A 7735-nucleotide genomic window follows, 5' to 3' on the forward strand; every position below is an offset into this window, starting at 1 on the left:
ATAAGTTAATTGCAGTGTGTGATTGGCAGAGGACGATGTCTGATATGAGGACTTCTCTATAAAAATTATGATAATAACTAAGGATCTATTATTTCATTAAGGACTCTACGTCGTGCCTGATGCACAGCAAGACATTTCAAATCCACCTTCGAGGTGATTGACATCAAGCCTGCGTTCGTCTTTATGTCACCGAACTGCGGGTGTGAGCAAGTGTAGATCAAGACGAGTTTGAGCTGTAACTCTTGGATATCTAAAGTTCCTAGATGGACCCACTTTCCCTCAAAACCTGCCTGAAACTGTAACATCTTCTGGCAGAGTGGCTTAGGAGCCAGAGTGTGGGAAGTAAACCTGTAGCAGACTCATCAGGTTTAAAACCAAATAAGCAATAAACGAAAAGGAATATTCCATAATGAAGTTAAAAGGGGGGCTGAGGAGGAAGGAGAATTCTTATTATATAATGAAAATAATTCAGAATAGTGTATGCTTCAGTAAATCTGCATTGAAAAATTAAAAGCAGTTATGGCTAGAAAGCAAAAGTTTATTTTATTTCTGAAATAAAGTAAAACTAAGTTAGACATTAGGAATACATTTCTACATTTCAGAACAATCTTGTACATGAAAAATGTGCAATTTTAAAAGAATGCATTTACATGTTTTTCAAATGTAAGATAATAATTCATGAGAAGTTTAGACTTTAATGAATATCACCTCACATTTTAATGTACTTATTAATTGAATATTTAGTGCTTTTAAAAACAATATTCCTATAGATTCTTCTTGCGTGCCAGTTTTCAGTAAGATAGTAAATAATGAAAATCTAAACACTGCAGTGAAAGACAGTCTGAGGATAATTTACTGTACAAACAAAAATTGCAGAATCTAAAATTTCTTAACATATTACAATATGTCTCATTCAATAAGAGGAAAAAAATCATGCCGCATGAGATTCAAATGTAAAAATGAATAGTTACGTCCAAGAAGTTTCCCCCAAACGTTCCTGTCATCCTTCACAGTCAGCAAGATTGCTGCTTATTCATCTACCTCAACATTTACCGCAAGTGATTTATCCACCATTGAAAATCAAATCTAGCACAGTTGAAATAATTTCTCTGCATTAGGAAAATGAATAAATTAAAAGTGTGCTTCAGCAATTTTGTGCTGTTAAGCAGAGATTCTGCAAGCTGCGTGGAAGATGTCAAAACCTGCTGATATCGAACAGAGTCAAGTCCAAGTTTGTATATCCCGGTCCACTCCACCTTTCCATCAGGCAGTACATGTGGAAATGGAAAAGCAGCTTTGTAATCAATCAAAGTCAGGTGTGCCTGAACGCCTGGAGTTGCTGCTGATCCTTGTCCCAGCTTCTCCCATGTTCTCACTCCATGTTTTTACCTTGAAAACTTCTGCTCTGAGCTGGGAATGCCTGAAGGGCTTGCACGGTAAGTCAATGTGAAATTATCTCAGCAGGAAGAAGTTGCTTTTCAGCTTAAATGATTTAAGGCAGCAATTTTTCACACTCTCAAACTCTGACAAACGCCCAGATTGCCTCTCATGTCTGACTTCAAAATATTCAAAGAAAAGCTATTTTTATTAAAAACACTCTAGAGAAAATTGTATGTCACTTGTTCTCTGATATAACTTCATTTCTCCTGACAGTGACAATTTTCACCTCAGTACAATTTCTTTATTTTTTCCAAAGCTAATTCTGCTTAATATTAGTATTTATACAAACTCATATCAACTTGTCTCTGTGAAATATTCAAGGGTGTCAGGTAAATGTTGCTCACTGTCATTCATCTTCCTTGGGTGTTCAAAATGATCAATCGATTTAAAACTACACGTAGTTACTTTGGATATTATGGTTTTATTTGTAAGGGAGAATTTAATAAGTGTAAAAACCCTTCATTTGACAAACCTGTGTCTGCAAACTCCAAGGAATTCCAAACTTAGTGGGACGCGTCTGTTGCCCAAGATTGTAAAAGTTTACATTAATAAATCTGTTTGTTCTATGCCTTTAAATCAGGCAGGTAATACGGTGCGTGCTTTGTATTACACTGCGCACATGTTAATAAGATTACGGCGGGTGTCATGCTGCACAGCAACATCACATTTGCTTTATTATGAATGCTGGCAGTACAGAAACATCACATTATAATCACTTCAAACAAGAAAGATATTCTGCATATTTTCATATGTGTTTATAATTCCATGAAACCTCAGCAGAAGCCAGCTCAACAGGGACAAGGATGACAGAAGGTTCAGTGTGCCAGCGACGACTGGAATCCCGGTGCATTGATATAGAGCAGAGTGGTTAATATGTATAAGGTTACTTGTGGCCTGTGACCTCAAAGTATATCTTCTGGCCTTATCGAATTTCCATGAGAAGAAGTAACCACTGGCATGAAGATTTCCACAGTTTGAAGCTTTTGAAAGGGTTAATTTTATTTTTAAGTGTGAAACTCTGAAGTTGTTGATAAACACGTTGCAGGCAGGGACTGGCTGTATCGCCTCGCTACTGCAGCTCTTGAACAAACTCCTTCTTTGAAACAACATGCCAGTTTCCTACAAGGACGTCTTTTCAATCACACGAAACGTTCTGTTTCTACACAAAACTGGGTTGGTTTTTAATTTCATTGGCATTCATTACCAAGAAATCAAGGAAAAGAGTTACCTTGCAGCCTCTTACACACAGCACACAGCCTTGGGGTTGGGTCAGAGGAAGTACAGCAAGTACGGCTGAGAAGCCTGGTTCAGCAATTTCAGTGTCACGACAATGCTACAAGCAGCTCCTGCACTAACACCTCAGTGAGAAGTTGTCCTTTTCCCTCCATCTTTAGCTTGCAAAATATTTTCCGTTTGGAAATCACTGTTCTTTTGACTTTACTTAGCTTCTTGGCATTTTATTTTTCATGAGCTCATGAATGAGAAAATTGATTTAAGTTTTAAGGATATATTTAAATGTAACCATATCTGTATTTCTCCACGATGCTGTCTTTTAAAGATAATTGGTGGATACATGACGAAATCTGTGAATAGTCAATAGCATAAATGATTGTTGAGAAGCCAAAATGTATTGGTGAAATGGCCTAGCCGGTATAACATGAGATATCAATCCAAAGGAGTTTTTTACACTAAACTTTAGACTTTAATAGCCATTTATAATTATGCCATTCTATGATGCTATTTAGAAAAATATTTCGCAACAGTATGTAACTTGCTGAATTAGATAAGAAGATTCCAGTTGTTCACTGATATTAATGTCATTGATATTAATTCCTCTAAAGAAGAATATGCAAATAATAAATTATATAAATGGTGCAAATGAAATTGCATTTGTATTTGTTGTAAAAGTGTTCCACAAATGTTTCAGAGACTTCATGAAATGTTTGCATGATCTTTTAGTTATATTTTCCACAAAATTTTTGAAGCTCACTTGCATTGTAATGATATGATTTTACTGGAGCCATTTAGTCAAATGTGATTATGAGTTTCTTCAGTTGTTTTAAAAATCACGTTAGCTCACTTCAGTTTCTGTCTGGCTTCATCCTTCCATCTCAGTGTTTAAGCGCACTACATTTCAGTGATTGGTTATGAAATACTTTAAATGCCCATTGTCTTAGAAAAAGTTGAAAGTGGGATGGGGCACACACACTCCTTACATTTAGGTAAGGAAATAATTCAGAAATGGCACTTTAAGCCATGCTTAGAGTCTACTTTTGACATAGAGTCTAGTCTAAATATTTTTGTAATACAAAAAATCTGGAATTTTTCAATATAGTGTATGCCAAGGAATAAGAGAAAATGATAAAAGGTGGAGGAGATGGGTGCATTAGTGGATATTTATACTGGCCAGACCTGACAATTTTGTAAAAGTAAAACAAGCAGAGCGGTTGCTTATTTCTGAAAGGAAATCAGCCTCACTGGATTTCTTTCAGCCAAACATAATGGCCCAAAATGATATAAATCACTATTGCTATCTCTAACAAATTAACTTGAAAACCTGGCAATGACAAGGAGCTGCATTAAGTTTTCTCTTGTTTACCCTTTCCTAATCACCATAAAAATCCTTAGTGAAACAATTATTCTTAAAACAATCAGGACGATATATCTCCATAGAGGAGAAAATCAATTGAACAACAGAACTAGATTTATCTCTATTGATCAAGAGGCGCTCAGAGTAATTTTAGTGAATTATGCCTGCCTCTCATTTCCTTGCAGAAATTTCTCAGTGATGTTCCAAAGGGAGATTGTAAACTACTGCATAATTGTATGCAAGCTATTTACCTGCTGTCTGAATCACTGCCCCGATGCCCTGTACAGCGTATTGGAGGTAGAACCAAATACTTATTTCTTGATATGTGGACCAGTATTACTAAGGGATACATGACTGACTTAGTAGTTCTTACCTAGAATGCGATGTCATTTTATTTAGTTCATTAGTAAATAAATCAAATCTTCTTAATTGGATTTAGTGTGATAGAAACAAATTCAAATACATCTTGAAAGAAAAGAAATAGAAATGGTTGAGAATTTAAATGTTTCTCCTTGAATAACAGCAATTTCTCAAGACAGCATTAATATCTTAATATCTGCGACATGTTTGTAACCAAGCAATAAACAGAACAGAATTGTGGACATATTTTCTAAAAAAATCAGTTAAGCTGTGTATGCCATTTGGAGGGAGATATATTTTTAAAAGCATGTTCTAAAAGTATCTCTAGAGCTGTATTTGTTGAGCATCTAAACACATGGTTAACTGGGCAAAGCTGACTGACAAAAGCACTCTATTTCTTCCATAAACTCTCAGAATATGTCTTGATATATCTGTTAAATCAAATAGTGGCAATGTTCAGTTAACTTTCAAATGTATAATTTACTCCTTTTACTGTTTTTCATTTAAATTTTAGACATTTATGTCAATTTCCTTATTGTTACTTAGAGCATAATAGCAATTAAAATATGAATTTAGAATATTCAAAATTAAATCTAAATTATTTCTATTGGAAACTGATATTGAACAGTCATCTAAATTAACAAAAATACTTTACAACATATCTCTATAGCCAGGAAAATTGTAATCATATTTGTGGTTTATAACTATTTTTTCTAAATCAGTTAACACTTTCATGAGTATGTACTGATAACTATTATAATGCTGAAAGATAGCTGCTAAATTGGAGGAAGAAAATATCTTCCATTAGATTGTATATAATAATAAGTGCTAATTTTGAATATCACACATTAGCCAACTATTTGCTCTATGTATATACTCTTATTTCACAGTAAGATGAATATTATTAAGCATAAGTAAATTAGATTACTTATATACTTGGTGTCTATGAAAAAATTGAAAATTCCTAGAGCATTTTATAAAACGAATAATTCTTACACTGAATTTTAATAAATCAATAAAGCAATGTAATTGTTCAATAGGAAATAATAGCCTTTATATAAACTCAAAAATATTGTTTAGAGCAATTCATATACAATGCTCCATTATGCATTTGGGAGTGTTGGTGCATAATTTTTGGTTCTAATGTTATTATGTAATTGAGAGAACATTTCATTTGCTCTAATAACTATTGAGATGCACTTAATAAAATGAAATGTAATAATACTTGTAATTTAATCTATTCATGGAAGTAATTTTAAAAGTCTACCACTTTCCTTAATGTGGATAACATTCATAATTTATAAAGTGTTGTGATGCAGAATTGACAATGCCATTGTTTTTTACACTTTGAGATGATTCTGCTGCCTTCGTATCATCTGCATACTAACCTCAGGATTATCAAGGGCAAACAAAAGATAATTAACACCAGAAACAGGCAAAGGCAGGAGCTTCTGACTAAGGGCGCTCACTGAATGCAAGACATTGAAAAAGCAGAAAATGAAGTAACTATAGAAAAGCTTTTCTCTGAATAAAAATGCTCAATATCCTATTTTCTATATAAAAGTAACTTATTTGACTAGATAGCCTCAAAATGAAGTGGTCATCATCTGTAAGAGTTAGCCAAAGCCATTTTTGAAAGAGTGGATTTCAAATATAAACCTCATCGTTATAATTTTTAATCTGTTATTATTACAGATCTTTTCTAACGTGTGTGATAAGGACAATCCACCGCAAACAGAACTAACTTCTATCATACTTTGCATACGTGAACTAAAGTGCATGAATTTAAAAATCATACAATTAAATGCACTTCCTTTTAATCTCAGTGGCAGTTTGTATTACACTACATGCAGATTATTATGTGTCTAAGTGATGATTTGAGTTTATCAAAATCTTGCATTTATTCCTATGAAATTATATTAGGAATATGCTGTGTGAATCTTGATTATAACCCTATCTTACTGATTAAGTGAAATTATTTATATCACTTTACTTTTTCATAGAATCGCGTTATCATTGTGACTCACACATACGAGTATATCCACCTTATAATAAAATGCAGAATAAATATTAAAGATTTTAAATCCAAACTTCTAAGGAGCTGAAATAAAAACATAAAAAATAAGTTTAAAACAAAGTAACACATTTTACAACAAATTCATACATTACATACATTTATTAAATGTTATACTTCTTTGATAAAATATGACTATTAACATTCAGTCTTAATTGAAATGCATGCATTAGTTTTAATCACTGGATTTTCCATTCATGAAAGAATTAGAACATGTATTTTTAACAAATGGATTTTCACATTAATGCAATTGAGTCTTCTGGAAATAGTTATGTACTATAGACCAGTGACATTGCTGGTTCATTTTCCTAACTCCCCCTTCAAGTGGATATTTCATGGAATCTCTTCATTGGCAATGTGATTGAGAATAGCTTGCTTTCTTTGAATTCTGTTTGTTTTTCTTGCATTATATTATAACAACTTCACATGCTTAACTTCCAAAGTGGTCCAAAGAGATTATATATCGTACTTCTCTTAATGCAATTCATGTATAACCTGTAAGTGTAGTATATAGTCACATTAAAAAATATCCAATCATTGGCTAGCAAAGAATGCACAGTTGAAATAATATAAAATGCATCCTTCCTTTGTAGCATAACTGTTTACAGAATTACGTTAGCCACACTTTCATTTCTTTCCAAGAGTTCTTTCTTCTGCATATATTTTCTTTCTATTTATGGTCCAGGACCTCTTTGGTCTTGTACTTAGCATATCTTCCCACATTTCCTGTTCATTGATCACAACAAAGCTTATCTTCAGTTGCCATCAACTCTCCTGGTCCCCTCTCCTAAAATCTGGGCTTACCAGATATTTGCATCTGAATGAGCTTCTAACCGAACATGTGTAAAGCATTTGTCACTTTCCCTCCACTTTTACTGCAGTCTAACCCATGACGTAAGCCAAGAACCTCAGAAACATTCCGCGTCTTTCATTCTTTGAATAAACTATATAGTCCCCCGACTCTATGTTGGCTGTCTTTTCTGTATTTCTGCTGCCCCACGTATAGAGGCCAGTACCCCTATAGTGCAGTTCCTAATGGAGCTTGACGTCACCAGTTTCAAATCCTTCCCATCTAGCCTCTAAATCTAAGGCCACCATTTTTTTCTGTAAAGAGTTGGATAGTAAATGACTCAGTCTCTGTTGAAGCTTCTCAAATCTTGCTGCAACAGCAACAGCAGCCAAAGAAAAAGACAGATGCAGCTGTGCTTCAATAAGGCATTGTTGACGAGGAAAAAGTAGCAAATTGATCTGGCAGGTCGGTTACGATTTCC

The sequence above is a fragment of the Ochotona princeps genome, chromosome 25, assembly GCF_030435755.1.
Source record: "Ochotona princeps isolate mOchPri1 chromosome 25, mOchPri1.hap1, whole genome shotgun sequence".
In the NCBI taxonomy this organism is placed as follows: Eukaryota; Metazoa; Chordata; class Mammalia; order Lagomorpha; family Ochotonidae; genus Ochotona; species Ochotona princeps.